Source organism: Saccopteryx leptura, chromosome 1 (genome assembly GCF_036850995.1).
Source record: "Saccopteryx leptura isolate mSacLep1 chromosome 1, mSacLep1_pri_phased_curated, whole genome shotgun sequence".
Taxonomy (NCBI): domain Eukaryota; kingdom Metazoa; phylum Chordata; class Mammalia; order Chiroptera; family Emballonuridae; genus Saccopteryx; species Saccopteryx leptura.
In genome coordinates, this window is record NC_089503.1 from 290,604,989 (window position 1) to 290,621,604 (window position 16,616).

The following is a 16,616-nucleotide window of genomic DNA, read 5'->3' on the forward strand; positions in this document are numbered from 1 at the left end:
GTGGTTAGATTAATATTCCAAACCACAGACAGAATCAATTACTTAGGAAAGCAGTGACCATTGCTTTGGTTCCAGGGCAGTGATTTGCATTGTTCTGAAAGGAGAATCAGCTGCTTGCTATGATTTGGACTCTGCCCAGTTGGTCTGGAATTGTGTAAATTACTACAATATTTGATTAATTTAGTCCAACACAAACATGGAGAAATTTCTTCCTGACAACTCTATCCATCAAGACTAAAAGAAAATACAAAGGTAACTGAGCTCTTATGAAACCAGGCATTTTCATTTATAAACTTAAGCTTATATAAATAAGAAAACACTTATTAGGGATTAGAAAATATTCTAAAGTCAACAAATCACTAAGGTCTTTGTTGAAAGCCTTTTAAAGGTCCAAATAGTGTGTGTTTCCTTTTGTACATTTGATCTGGGATATTTTTAAGGTATTATAAGGAAGTAAAAGCAGAGCTACCAATGTATTACTCACATCAAACAATAAGAAAGAAATGCAATATTTTTATTGTAAAATATTTTATTTTTCTAGAAAGCCCTGATTAAGAATAATGGGCTTTTGCATGACCAGGTGGTGGCTCAGTGGATAGAGTGTCAGACTGAGACCCAGAGGACCCAGGTTCAAAGCCCTTGAGGTCACCATTATGAGCACAGGCACACCAGCTTGAGCGCAGGGTCGCTGGCTTGAGCATGGGATCATAGACATGACCCCATGGTCACTGACTTGAGCCCCAAGGTCACTGATTTGAAACCCAAGATCACTGGCTTGAGCAAGGGATCACTTGCTCTGCTGTAGCTTGCCATTCAAGGCACATATGAGAAAGCAATCAATAAACAACTAAGGAGCTGCAACAAAGAATTGATTCCTCTTATCTCTCCCCTTTCTTGTCTGTCTGTCCCTATTTGGTCCTCTCTCTATATCTCTCTCTGTTTTTGTCACAAAATAATAGTAATAATAATAATAATAATAATAATAATGGGCTTTGTTTATTTTTTGAAATCATGGCCCATATTTGAACCACAACTATACAAATAAATCACTTTTAGAGCAAAACCTTTGGTGGCCACCTAAATAAGCCATTCTGCATTATGGTGAATTCTTTTACTTTTTCAAAGTTTTATCCTATTACATCAACCAAATTGAGAATATTGCATATGGTTTGACTCCACAACCATCACAAACTTTCAAATATATTTCAATTAATTTTCATCAACTTCTTTCTTTCTATGTCAAAAGATTGTCCTTTTAGCATTTAAGGTCAATTCTTCCTCCACCTGTATTTTAGATCCTAGTCTATCCATGTCTTTGAAATTTTACTTTTTAAAAAATTGGTATACATCTGAAACAAGTTAATGTTTTGGATCAACTGGTTTTTGCTTCCTCATATCCTCAAGAATACCTCATCTTAATAATGCCTTTGCAAGATGCCATTGAACAACAACAAAAGTTAGCAGAATTAGATGAAAATACTTCCTTTTTCAATGTCAAATCACATTGACTTCCCCCTATGCTGCAATTCTCAAGATTATTGATTTTAGCCTACTTAATAAATATTATCAAGATTAAACCTGAGGCAGGTGGGGGTGAGCAGTAAGAGAGGACTTTGCACAGTGCTGGTATAGCTAATGAAAGTCAAAATTCTGAATAAGTGAAGGGTGTTTCTCTGAAGTTATGGAGAACTGGCACTCTGGTTTATATGACTTTCATTTAAATAGCTTAGAATAACACAGATTTTTTAGTTAGAATTTATTTTTATTTTTCATGCCCCACTTAATAATATCAAAGTCTAAACTCAGCGAAATTCTGTAACAAAAGCAATTGAGTATTTAAAAACAAGTTTGCCCCATTTCAGACCTACTGGACTTCTTTCAATTTCTCAAACAGAAAGGCCTTTTTTTACTACAAGGCTTTTTATCCATGAGTTCTAATACAATTTCATCATATATCTAGATTTAAAATATAAATCCATTACTTTAAACCAATATTATCTCTTACTGGGGGGGAAAGTACTTTTGGCAGAGCCTATTAAGGCTTAAGAACACTAATGTTTATAAATCTCAGAGGACTGTGTTTTACAATGCTTTGATCAAAAAAATTTGTGTCTCCCTTATTCTTTTCAGAATATATTAAATTAAAAAAAAACATTGGAGAGTGTCAGATATGTTCTAAGGACCCACCAAAATACTTGAAGCACAGTGATGAATACAAAATGATCCTAGCCCAGATTAGCTTGAAAATAATGTGCTATTGTTTTCTCTACAACAGCAGTTATATAATTTTCTTATGTTGTTGCTGCAACTCCCATTATACTACATTTGAAGTACAGACATCTAAGCAGTGTTGGCTTAAGAGATGTTATTCTAATCAAATTGAATTGCATATTAAATAAACTTCTCTAAACTTTTTCTTGTTTACATGTTCCCTAGCCTAGTCAACAAATTATAAAGTCCTGGATGAACTACACCTAGAAGTGAATCATCTACAGCAGGGGTCCCCAAACTACAGCCCGGCCCGCGGGCCACATGCGGCCCCCTGAGGCCATCTATCTGGCCCCCATCGCACTTCCGGAAGGGACACCTCTTTCATTGGTGGTCAGTGAGAGGAGCCTAGTTCCTATTGAAATACTGGTCAGTTTGTTGATTTAAATTTACTTGGTCTTTATTTTAAATATTGTATTTGTTCCCATTTTTTTTTTATTTTAAAATAAGATATGTGCAGTGTGCATAGGGATTTATTCATAGTTTTTTTTTATAGTCCAGCCCTCCAATGGTCTGAGGGACAGTGAACTGGCCCCCTTTGTAAAAGTTTGAGGACCCCTGATCTACAGCAAAGGTAGGCTTCATAACATCATCTTGGTTTCACTTGTCCTCCTGCCCCCAACGTGTATTAGTAAATCTATTTTTACTTGAGAATTTATATATGGTATATACCAGATGCATGGGCATACGAGTTCCTTAATGTTCAGATAACAACTTCCAATTCAGTGGGTTTCTTAATCATATTAATGAAAATATATTTCTTTCCTGGGTTCCAAAACATCTGTCAAAAAACTCCATTGACTAAGAAGGAAAAACAAGTATTGTATAATAGCTATTAACAAATCTACACCTTGGCTCCCAGAGTCATATATTTCCATTTCTGCAAGAAAGAAGAACAAGCATTTCAATAAAACTCATTAAAAAAAAAAATTTTTTTTAAGAGAGAGAGAGTGAGAGGCAGGGAGAGAGAGACAAGAACGTGGAACTGCTCTTATATGTGCCCTGACAGGGAAATTGAACCTCCATGCTCTGGGACAGAGCTCCAACCAACCAAGATATCCGGCCAGGTTTTAATTTTTTTATTTATTGATAGAGACAGAGACAATAAGGGAGAGAGAGGAGAGGGGGAAAAAAAGCATTCATTTGTTGTTCCAGTCAGTCACCCATTCTCTGGCTGCTGTGTGTGCTCTGATCAGGGATCAAATTCACAACCTTGTCGTTTTGGGATGAAGCTCTTAACCAACTGAGCTAACCTTCCAGGATGCAACTCACTCTTAAACCTCCTTGCAACAATCCCCCAAAATGTCCTGTTCTAATTTTATAATCATCTTGCAACAGATTTGTTAAGGCTCATAAAATGATGTGGATTTATTTAATAGATTTTAAAAATTTATTTATTTATTTATTTAGTGACAGAGACCAGGAGAGTCAGCGAGAGGGACAGACAGGAAGGGGGAGAGATCAATTTCTTGTTGCGGCACCTCAGTTGTTGGTTGATTGCTTTCTCATATGTGCCTTGGCTGGGGGGGCTACAGAAAACTGGGTGACCCCTTGTTTGAGCCAGTGACCTTGGGCTCAAGCTGGTGAGCCTTGCTCAAATCAGATGACCCCGCACTCAAACTGGCAACTTCAAGGTCTCGAATCTGTGTCCTTCGCATCCCAGTTTGACGCTCTACCCCAGGGGTTGGGAACCTATGGCTCGCGAGCCAGATGTGGCTCTTTTGATGGCTGCATCTGGCTCGCAGACAAATCTTTAATAAAAAAAATAATAACGTTAAAAATATAAAACATTCTCATGTATTATAATCCATATTTCCTACTGCTCATGTTCATGGTTGTGGGTGGCTAGAGCCAATCACAGCTGTCCTCCGGGACAACACCAAATTTTTATTGGATAATGCATAACGTACATGGGTTGTTGTATGGCTCTCATGAAATTACATTTTAATATATGTGGCGTTCATGGCTCTCTCAGCCAAAAAGTTTCTCGATCTCTGCTCCATCCACTGCGCCACCGCCCTGTCAGGCTGGATTTATTTTTAAAAAGATTTTTTTATTGATTGATTTTAGAGAGAGAGAAAGGCTTGGGGAGGAAAGTGAATCATCAACTCATAGCAGTTCTTCTCCTATGTGCTTTGACTGGGCAAGCCCAGGGTTTTGAACTGGTGACCTCTGGTGACTTCAGCATTCCAGATTGATGAGTCATTGAATGGTGTGGATCTTTGTCTTGGGCCATTAGGTGGATTTTTTTTTGTACTTTGGAAATTACCCAACATATGTGTTTTACTTCCAAAAAGTAAGTTAGAGAACTCTATTTCTAGATTACCTTGAAGCAAGGGAGCAGATAAGCAAATATGTTCATCCAAATACTTGCAATGTTATGAGGCCTGAAAGCAGAATGACAGAAATGATGAGGCAGTGGAGAAAGTGGGAGTATGAGTGGCAATTTCTCATATATTGAGGGTAAGAAAAGCAGAATGTTTTTTTGCTTCTAGTCCAATTTGGTTATTCTACAGATCTAGGAGTCAAATTTGGGGTTGCTGATCATTGCTAGTTACATCAATTGTAACCACCCAATTGGGAACCAAATAAACAATCAAGAAGTGGATTTGGACTCTGTTAGGCTTACTGTGAAGCCAACTTTTGCATCAAAAGTTTAGTTCTAGATAGTCATAATCCTCCTTTCTCAGGTATTATTAACATGTAGTATACAATATTTTATAAAATGTTTTGATATTTTTTTCCCCAGATCTTATGTACTTTATAAAGTATTCAGGTTGCTTATCTTTGGGAAAGCTAAAAGGAAGATTATAAGTATGGGTTATCTACCCCAATGAGGTGGAAACTAATGAAAATTATGTAAATATTTATGGGTAAAGATTCAGCAGTCATTATCACACATTAGTGGAAAAGATAATTAAATATATAATATGCTGTTCACCAGTAATGAAGTACCCATTGAGAGCAAGCATTTGGGGACCACATTTTCACTGCTTATTGTGTAGTCCTGGGTTGACTACCTTTAAGAATCTCCCCAAAATTAAAAAGGAAGGACAAACCCAGAACTCTAAATAAACCCTTATCACCTGGACTTCAGTAACAGAATTAATTCCTAAATTCTTGATAACTGTAATGAATTACCTTCTCTCAAATGCATTCAGAAGGATACTTTATAAGTGCCATCCTTGAAAATACTGAGAAATAGACATGTAAATCATTTTTTGTGGTACTTAATTCTCTTATATTACCCAGTTGAGAAAGGCTGCTATAAAGTCTTGACTAAAGATATGCACTGAAGATGGAGGTCACCAAGATGGTAACATAGAAGGCCCCTAAAATTCCCTTCTCCCATGGATGCACGAGAAATACAGCTACATAAGGAGTAATTCTCCCTGGGAGAAATCTAAAAACTACTTGAGTAACTCCTAATCCTAATATAAAGAATTATTAACATGGATGAACATGGTGATTGATATATATAAATAATTAACACTTTTGGTTCAATGCTTATAAAAAAACATGAATTTATACACACAATAATTAATAGTGCTTGTCTGTTCATTAAGGACACTTTCATATTTTATTAAGTCAGTAAACTCAATAAATATAGACACTATTCTCTAATATAAATATAACATTATATTGTAATATAGACATTGTTCTATTTTATATACTATATTTCTATATTTGCCTCTTAACCTGTTTCCTTGCTTCTGACTTTGCCCAACATGGCTTGTTGTTCACACAGAAACCAAATTGGTCTCCTAAAACTAAAATGAAGCCAGATCATGTTCTTACTCTTCTTTAAGCCCCATAACGGTTTCCCATTTCCCAACGAAAAAAGTCAAAGTCCTCCCAATGGCTTGTTACACAATCTCACTGTGTTATCTTGCTGTGCCTTCATCTACTCAGCTCCAGTCATTTTCACCTTCTTGCCCTTCCTAGAAAATACCAGCCATACTTATGTTTTTCAGGGGCTTTTTCTTTTTCTCTAGACCCTTCTCTCTTTCATCATGATATTCAATTTTCTAACTTATCTCCTTGTTATTCTATTGACTAAATCTCTCACTCCCTTTAAGCTTTGCTTATTATGTATGTCTGACCCTGACCATCTTATTTAATAGTAGTCTGTGCGAGCACCATCTTTCACATTCTTCACACTTTTTTTTTTTTTATCATTTTCCCTTCCCTAGTATTTCTTACCTTTTACAACATTTATTTACTTTCATTGTTCATTACCAATCTGACCATTAGAAAATATAAACATTATAAGGTCTGGGATTTTTCTGTATTCTGTTCATAGTTGTACTCTAAGTGACAAAAATTTTAGCAGCCATTGTAGTTTAATCAATATTTCTTCAATAAATAATTGACTCTGAACTTTAATGTACCACCAGTACAGGTGAAGAATATCTAAAAAAATGTTTTAAAATATATGTAAAACATATAGAAATAAATCATGGTGAGAAGCTTTGCCATTCCATAATTTAGATTTCTGGGTTCACTTGACTAAAGATTCATTAGGATACAATATACTATAATACAAATAATAAGGCAGATTTATGAGCTATTTAAATTATGTACTTCAGAGAACACACTTATTTTCAAAAAAAAAAAAAGTACAGGGTTAAATATTTTGTCATTATTTTAGAAATTATTAAACATTTTAAACAAAAAACTCAATACTTGGAAGAAAGAAAATCACTCCTAAATAGTTCTTGAGCTGAAAAAAATTTCAAATAATAACTACAGAATATTTATAATAAATATATCAACAACACTGCATATCTAACTATATGAGATGTGGCCTAAGTCCTACCCAGAGAGAATGTCATTGTCTTCAATGCTCTTATTATTGTTGAGAAAGTTAAATTCATAAGATCTGTCACTTATTCATGATCATACATTCAGATGGCTGGATTAGAACTTAAATTCATTTATTTCCCCATTGGATAAGTTGTATGACACTTATGTCTAGAAAAGACTTTTAGGGGAAAAAACAACTAAACAGCAGCCTGTCAGAAGCTCAATCTCATATCTGAAGCAAACATAAAAAATAAGAAATAAATTGGTGCTGATATTTAAAATTACATAGTGTTCACAAAAACACTAAGAAACAATATTTCATAGGCTGACGCAATATTTGTTGACAACAAATATTATAATCACTTCAACAATTAGGACCTGTATACTTTAAGACTAAGAAGTTCTTTATTTTTTGTTTTATGAAAACAAAAATAACAAGCGTTTACAGTGAAGCATCATTAATAACACCTACTTCATGACTTGAAGTTAATGATGGAGAAAGAGTGTAAAAATATTATTTCAGTGATCTATAGCTGCATAACACATTCCCAAAAATATAGTGACTTAAAACAACTGCAATCATTTCATTATCTCTTACAAGCTCAAAGGGGTGATAGGACCTAACCAGGTGCTAGAGTTTCTAGTACATTTGCTGTCGAAGAGTAGCTGGGTCTGGAGTCATTGCAAAGCCTCCCTCACTTACACACTTAGCAATTGAAGATGGCTGTCATCTGGAACTTCAGCTGGGACTGATGTCCAGAATACCAACAAATAGTCTTACTTCTTCTCAGCCTGGGTGCTGAGTTCCAAAAAGTAAGCTTATAAGAGCTTCTCAGTGTAAGCAGAATCTATATTGAGTTTTACAATCTAGCCTGTGCCAGGGCAGTAGGCACAGACCTCTCCTTTCAGTGGAAAATGTCAAAGAATTTGGGGCCCACATTTTAAAATTGGCACTGACATTATGAAGAAATAATCAGATTAGAATCCATTATGCACCCTGCCAGGATAGCTTAGTTGTTTAGAGTGTCGTCCTGAAGTGCAGAGATTGCTGGTTTTATCCCCAGTCAGGGCACATACAGAAACAGATCAATCTTCCCCTTCCTCCCTCCCTTCCTCCCTCCTTTCCTTTCTTTCTAAAAATAATATATAAATTTTTTTTAAAAAAAAGAACTCATAATTCAGTACATTCTATAATAAAATTGGCCTAGACTCATCAATAAATGAATGCCATGGGAGAAAAAAAGAGCCGATAATAAAGAACAATGAAGAATATTTTTCATTAAAAGAAACCAAAGGAATGTTAAAAACAAGATAGCAGGCCCATAAAGGAGTTGCTTATGCTAAGCCTAACATCACGGAACAGACTGTTTCAGCTCTCCCAGAAATGGAATCTTAAAGCAGTCAATCAGGAATCATTTGGTCAGTGCTAGTTAGGTAATCTGTTTGATAAACTCCTGTGATACCCTAAGGAAAGGCCTTGTAATAATCAACCTGTTTTTTTGCCTCATACAACTTTCTTGTTTCTGGTTCCTCTTCCTATAAAAGTCTTATTTTGTACAGCTCCTCAGAGTTTCTTTCTATTTTGCTTGATTTGAATCCATTTGGTAAAAACAACAACAACAAAAATCTCTTAAAAATTTAAATTATACTTCATTTTATCATTTAGCAGTGACAGTATTCAAAATGCAAAGTGTAAAATATTGATTAAATGTTGGATTAAGAAGGTAAGGGGTTATAAAAATATTTTAGAAAAAATTTTATGTAAACTATATCTTAGAATTTATACTGAATTATTAATTTTCTTAGATATATTTATGTATGCAACTTACTGTCAAAGCATTCAGAAAGACAATAGAAAGCAAGAGAGATTGGTTAAAATATATGTGAATAAGTTGTAATAATTTGGAAGAAAATACTTTAGGTAAGGGAAATACTGGTTTTATGGACCCATTCCTGGACCTGTAGTAAATGTGAAACTTTCCTCTTTAAAAGTTGCATGTTTGCCATTGCAGTTGTGCCTTATAACCACAAGGGTGTGATAGACTCACTTTTGAATTTGTGTTAGAACACTCCTTCCATCAAAGGAGTAACCAGAAAAAAAAAAATTTCTTATCATAATATTCTCAAATGCTGACTCTAAGAGGAGAAATGTATAAAAGTCTCAGAAGGCAAGAAACAATGAAAAAAATTAACAATGCACATGAGAAGTTAATATTCAAATAACCATCCTGGAAAGTGGAAGAAACACTAAAACAGGAAAAAGCAACAAGGGCAGATCATTTCAGAGAAATCTAAGTTCTAGACCTGGCTCTACCAATGTTTAATTTTTTTACCTTACCTAGTCATCTATGAGCAGCTCTCACATGTAAAATAAGGAAATTAGATTCAAGAATCTTTGGCTTTCCTTTTAGTTGTAAAAAGAATAACTTTCCTTTTTGGTTCACCTTGAATATGGTAAGTTCTAATAAAGTACATCCTGAGTCTTGGTCCTCTCAAACAATGACACTAGGAGGAAATGACTGATAAATGTAATTGTCATTCTGTGGCTCTGATAGGTTCCCATGGAGAAGGAAACATAGTTTCTCTTAAAATATGTACAAATATAATCATAAGTGCACTTATAATTTTCATTGGTGAGAAAAGAAAGAAAACTGGTTCTGAATACATTACCCTGTGAACTTAATCTTTCTCATGAAGCAGGCAATTCATCTTATTCCTGATCCTCTCACTCTTTTCGACAGGCCACACCCAGGAGTCTGGCGGTCTTTCACTGTCTTCTGCCTGGGGCAAAGCATCCAGATTTTCCCTCTTTCATCATGTCCACTGTTATAAACTTTGCAACTTCTTTCTTCCTCAAAAACTAAACTTTATTCCCTAGGCTAAATGTTATTTTTAAATTAATTGACATATTTTATTGAATGTCCCCCTTCCCCCACCTTCCTGATTTTTGTGAGTGAAATAATAGAACTGTTGAGTCCTTTCACTGGATTGTTAAGCGCTTTGTGGTTATCTACTGCTAGCACCCTAATTAACAGAAGAAAGTTCTCAGTATACACTGTGTGGGGTGTGGTACAATTAGAAATAATTTTAATGGGTTATGTGTAAATTGAGTAAAAAAAATTAGCATCAGTTTTGGTTCTCTACTTCTCCTTGTTTCCATAACCTTTGTAACGTGACTTTGTGCCTCTTCTCAAGGAAACAAGAAGTCTGGCCCTAGCCGGATGGTTCAGTTGGTTAGAGCACCATCCTGAAGCACAGAGGTTGCTGTTTCAATCCCCAGTCAGGGCACATACAGGAACAGATTGATGCTCCTGTCTCTCTCTCTCTCTCTCTTTCCCCCTTTCTCTCTTTCCAAAATCAATACGTAAAATAAAATTTAAAAAAAGACAAGAAATCTATTTGCCCCATCCCTTGATTCTGGGATGGCCTTCTGACTTAATTTGTCAATAGAACATGGTGAAAGTGACAGAGTTTAGTCACGAACTTAGGCCCTTCTGTCTCTTGGAACTCTGTTTAACCAGCATGTGAACCTGAGATAACCTGATGAGAATAAGAAATGCAGAGAACTATCAGTCAAGTGGACAATGAGCCAACTGCCCTGCTGGTGATTGAGGTCATCTTACACCAGCCAGCCCTCAACTAATCAGTCAGCTGCCCACAGATGCATGAGTCGACTCAGAAAAAATCAGCTGAAGAAGGACCAGATCAGTAGAAACTTCCTGTTAACTTATAATCCTGCTTCAAGGTGTGCTGAGGTAAAACAAAAATTACTTCTGGGACAGCTAAGGGCCAAGTTTCGGTAAATGCTTTGTTATAGGACCAAGAAGATATAGACAGAAGCCCTGTGTGGTGAGCAGGTCATATCTCCTTTGAGAAACAACAATGAAAAACTCTCTTAAACTTGAAAAAAGAAAAGAAAAATTAAATTATAGCATTTCTGATAGCATATTTGAGCAATTTTTTGACAGTCTGGAAAAAAATATTTATTATTTTTGCTAGTTGACCCCTATGATGCCTGAGAGATAATATTTTAGTGCCCTCCCTTCTGGCAGATGCACGGCATGAGAAAGACTTCAGGATGTATTGGATGTCCTGGAAATAGAAAGGAAAGGAGATAGTTCTACAGAAGGAGCCTAGGGACAGAAAGACAGGCAACATTGTGTCAGGGAAATAAGGGGTAAGGTTATTTGAAAGGGGGGATTATTTGAAAGCTACTTGACTTTTTTCCTGAAAAGCCACTTCCAAACTTACTTTCCAGTTTTCTTTTTTCTTAATCAAAATAAAACAATAGCTCCTGAGAAGGAGCCTATGAGTGATGAGACAGAAACACAGTTTCCACTGCTTGGAAGACCCTTCTTCCTTCCTCACACAATCGGCCAACTCTCAAATTATGTTTGTTGCTTAACTTTTATTCATTTCAAACTCATCTCAGCCTTTACTTCCTCAAGTGAACTCATGCTGACCCTCTAGTGTAAGCACTTTGAGTGGAGAGACCTGTTTTATTTAGCAGGAACCATATATAGTAACAAGTCTATAATTGCCCAGTGAATGACTGACTCAAAATACCCTCCTTACAAAAGATTACTATTATTAATTTACAAAAAATAAAAACATAAAAATACAATTGTAAAGAATATTCTTTTTCTAATTAGTTAATGACGACAAACACTTTTAGTCCTGCATTCAAGTCCTTACCAGATTGTTCATATCCTAGACCATGACCATTGCGGTAGGTTTCTCTTTACAGTGTTCTGCTCTTCTGCCGTTTCTCAGCTTCCTTAGAGATCATTAGCATGTTTCTTATAAGGTCTCCTCTACGGTGTACACAGTTGAGCTCTAGAGACCTCTGGTGAAAACACAAAAAGATGATGAGAAGACTTGCAGCGTGTTGTGCTTCAGCAATACTGTGAAGGATGTGGCGTACTTTTTATTGCCCTTCAGTGCTGTGCCTTCAGGGTTCTCCTTGCCAGTTGCCAGAACCCCCTTAGAAACACTGATGCTCCCATCCTGCCTCTGTTGTCCTTCACCTCGCCCACCCTTTTCAACAATGTCACACCTATCAAGTTTTTCTCCATCACTAGCCAGTCCAACGAAACTCACTTGCAAACTAATGAACAAAATAAACAAGCAAACAGAATAGAAACAGACTCATTGATAGAGAGAACTGACTGGCATCTATCTGTAAGAGGGAAGAAAGGCTGGGTGAAATAAGTGAAGGAATTAAATAAAAAAAAAAGGTAAAAACCATCATAAACATAGACAACAGTATGGTGATTACCAAAAGAAAGGGGGTGAGGACAGGTAGAAAAGGACAAAGGAGGAGATAAATTATGACAGAAAAAACTTAACTTTGGGTGGAGAACATACAATACAATATACAGATGATGTATATGACAGGAGTGTACACTTGAAACCTATATAATTTTATTAACCAATGTCACCCCAATAAATTCAATAAAAATTAAAAAACAAAAACAAAACAAACTCACTTGTCTTATGCCTTATTCCTTAAGAGCATGGTTCTCTGGTAAGAATAAACCAATCGATGGTTTTAAGCTAACTGATTTAACTCCTAAAGTTGATTTAAAGCACAGTCTAGAAAAGGGATAAAGACCTTTCAATAGGATTGTGCTGTAATGATTATAGCTAGCTATTTTGTGTTCCTTTTATAGCACATCCTCTTCAAAAGAGATGTCTATATTCCCCTCTTCACTTTCCTCCTGTTCTTTCTTGACCTCATTTGGATGTCACCAACATCAGCACTGCTCCTGTCAAAGTCAACAGTGACCGCCATGTCTTGGAAATCCAATGTCAGTGTCTGTTTCTCTGGCCCAGAAACAGCCAGCCTTGCCCCCACATCTGGGTAGTGGTCTGAGGAAGGTGGGACCGGGTCCTGAGCTCCAGCCTGGAAACTGATTCGGGGCAGGGAAAGGACTCATAACACTGGGCTGAGATACAGAGAAACTGGCACTTCCTCCCCTATTCAAGTCCCAGATTGAGAACCAAACCAAATGGGTAAAGACAACGAAAGGGACAAGTGGAGAGGCAGGATAGTAAGAAGCTGCAAAAATTCCTTGGCAAGTAGAATGGGGAAACTGCAACAGCAGAATGGGGAAACTGGCTGAACCACTTACAGCCAAATACAGAAGGTCACCTCCCTAAAGTTAACATCTGGGCCGCACTTGTATTTTAGCTCCAGAAAAGCAGCAAGACCAGGAGGGTGATGCCATGATCAACTGCAATGACTAGTGACTCCCTGCTTTGGTACTGACCAATATATAGAGACCATGACCCTGAAAGGGCACACTTGGAAAAGCTGATGAGTATTCTATTGAGATCCTCCCCTATACTCCCAGCCCTTAAAATCCCCAAAACAAAGGACCTAGTTCTTGCTCTCCCTCCTGGAAGCACATCCAAGCCTTTTTCCTTCCCTCTTCTTGTCCCACTGGCCTGTATCTCCTAAACTCCAAGGGTCCCTATAAGATTTGCAACCAGGGACGCAATGGGCAGTGGCAGTCTATCTGGGGCTCACCCCCTGAATCTGTCTGCATGGCCCATTTTCTCTGACTGCCCAGTGAGCCAAAGCAGCCCCGCCTAGGCTCTCCTGTCGCTGCTTCTGGCATAAGGCCTTCCTTTGTTTCACTGTCCCCAGCTTTCATAAATGTATTCCCCAAATCACAGGAACTCGTGTTGTGAAATCTCTCCAGTAGGAAGACAAGAACCCACACACTACCTGCTGGTTCAGGCAGGCCTGCTCTCGGAAGGTGTCTGTTCTGGTAATAGTGGGAGGAGAAGCCGCAGGAGACTTGGCACAGCACCCTGCAAGATGATGGACTATTAATTACCGCAGGAACAAAATGTCCCCACCTACCCATCCACCTGCCACACCCTGCACACCCTGCGCTCCTGCTTCCCTGCTGCCTCTGCAGAGAGAAAAAAACCCTAAACCGGTACACCACTTCCTCCAGCTGAGACCTAACTCAGGATGGGCAAAATAGGTTTCCAGTTATTTGTTGCCAGCCTTTATTATTTACATATTCTTGTAGTCTACTTGCTGTACTCACACACACATTGGCACAGAGTGTAAACCTACTTTTACCCCTCCCCTGTGTGTTTTTTCTTCCCTTAAGGGTTTTGTAGAATCATCTACTTTTATCATAGAACAGAAAGAAAACATAATAAAGACATTGATCTCTCTACTGGGAATATTATCAAATTTCCCTCCATCTTCCTGGCAGTGTACATCTATGGACGTGTTGATATTCCTGTTTGCACAATACCATTAAAATTTTCAAGCTACAGAGTTGATCTGCAGCCAGTTGTAAAGACAGACTCTCATTATCTTTAAGCCAAATAATCCAATTGGGATGTTGGAAGTGATGAAGGTGATTTAAAAGTACATTTTTGATGAAAAAGAACCCTTCATCTAAAGTAGAAAAAACTGAAAGGAGCAATCAATTTAAGCAAGACCCAGAAGTTTTGCAATTGGGTGGGTTGAGGTAGTACTGCTTCAGTCCAGAAAGAGCAAGCTTTGAAATTCTTCATCTCAGATGAGATACTTTATATAAAAACTTTTTGTCCTCCCTCAGTCCTCCCCAGGGGTGTTTTTTCTTGTGTGTACATAAGGTCCAACATGGTTAGCAGTGGTCTTGTCTCAGTCTCTTAAAGTTCAGAGGGGTTGATCTCTGAATTAAATTCTCTCCAGTCATATCTGTCAAGATGGCTTCAAACCATGGGTTCACTGGGGCTTACTTGAGGGAGGCACATCAAAAAGCCTCTCCTCAAAACTCAAGAGAGAGAGGGTTGCTTAAGACCTCTGTGACCCTAAGCAAGATATTCAACTTTGTACTTCAATTTTATCTTCTGTGTGTGGGGGCAGTGTAAACTTGTTATCTATGGACAGCTTTTTTTTTTTTTTTTTCACTTTAAAGCTTGTCTGAAACTTCCTCAACCAGTTAGAGGTCAGATTCTGTGCCTTCAGTGAAGGAGGACCCTCAAAAACTCTTAGAAAAGCCTGACCAGGCGGTGGTGCAGTGGATAAAGCTTTGAACTGGGATGTGGAGGACCCAGGTTCGAGACCCCGAGGTCATCAGCTTGAGCGCGGGTTCATCTGGTTTGAGCAAAGTTCACCAGCTTGGACCTAAGGTCGCTGGCTCGAGCAAGGGGTTACTCAGTCTGCTGAAGGCCCGCGGTCAAGGCATATATGAGAAAGCAATCAATGAACAACTAAGGTGTTGCAACAAAAAACTAATGATTGATGTTTCTCATCTCTCTTCGTAACTGTCTGTCCCTATCTATCCCTCTCTCTAACTCTCTGTCTCTGTAAAAAACAAACAAACAAACAATAAAAAAAACTCTTAGAAAAGGGTAACACCAGGCCTTGACCAAGTGTTTCAGTGGATAAAACAGTAAGCCGGGCACACCAGAGGTCACAGGTTCAATCCTTGATCAGAGCTGTATGAGAAGCTATTAATGAGTACATAACTAAGTGGAACAATTAAGCAAAACAACAAATTGATGCTCCTTTCTCTCTTACTTTTCCTTCCCTCCTCCTTTCCCTCCTCTCTCTCTCAAACTTCCTAGTCTCAAAAAATAAACTCTTGGGGACTGACATCAAGAGCTTTGCTTGGACAATTGTTCAGACCTTTCCAGGGTGCTGATAAGGATTTCCAGAGCTCTTTTTAGTTAAGAAATTAACAGGCCTGACCTGTGGTGGCGCAGTGGATAAAGCGTCGACCTGGAAATGCTGAGGTCGCCGGTTCGAAACCCTGGGCTTGCCTGGTCAAGGCACATATGGGAGTTGATGCTTCTAGCTCCTCCCCCCTTCTCTCTCTCTGTTTCTCTCTCTCTCTCTCCTCTCTAAAAATGAATAAATAAAATTAAAAAAAAAAAAGAAATTAACAGCTTTCATGAGACTACAAAACCAAGACTCAGTGGAATAAGAATTACTGACATAAGTGCATGAATTGATGAGGTAAATTGTACGGTGGTTGTTTAGAATACAGTTGATGTTGTCTTAATGTTTGATTTTCTGGATTTATAAGGAAGCCCTTTCTCTTTATTTTTAAGCTGTCTATAACTGTGAACAATCTCATAAATTCTTTAGTAAACTTAAATGAAACATTTATAAATGCTATCTGAATTTTACTGTTTGACTTCTCCCCAAATTCAGAAATGTATTCACTATTTTTTTTTTATTGTGGTATAGCTATTTGCAACTGTTAAAAAAGCAAAGAGAAGAAAATCAAGAAGACAGTAGTTAGAGTTAGTTCATGTGTCCCTGTTATATACAGCAAATGTTAGTTTGATGAACAAACACATCCTGTTGTTGAGGAATTATCAATCTCAGAAACCTCTCTATTGAACAAAACCTCTAACTGGGACCAAAATAATGGCATGTAATAGATTAGCAAAGAGACTTGCCAAATATCACAATACCTAGACATTATGAAGGAGAAAGACAATAAATATGTTTTCAGCTTTTTCGGGAAAAAGCATGAACAATCTTCAAATGTCCCTTTAATACTGCTAATAAATATTGT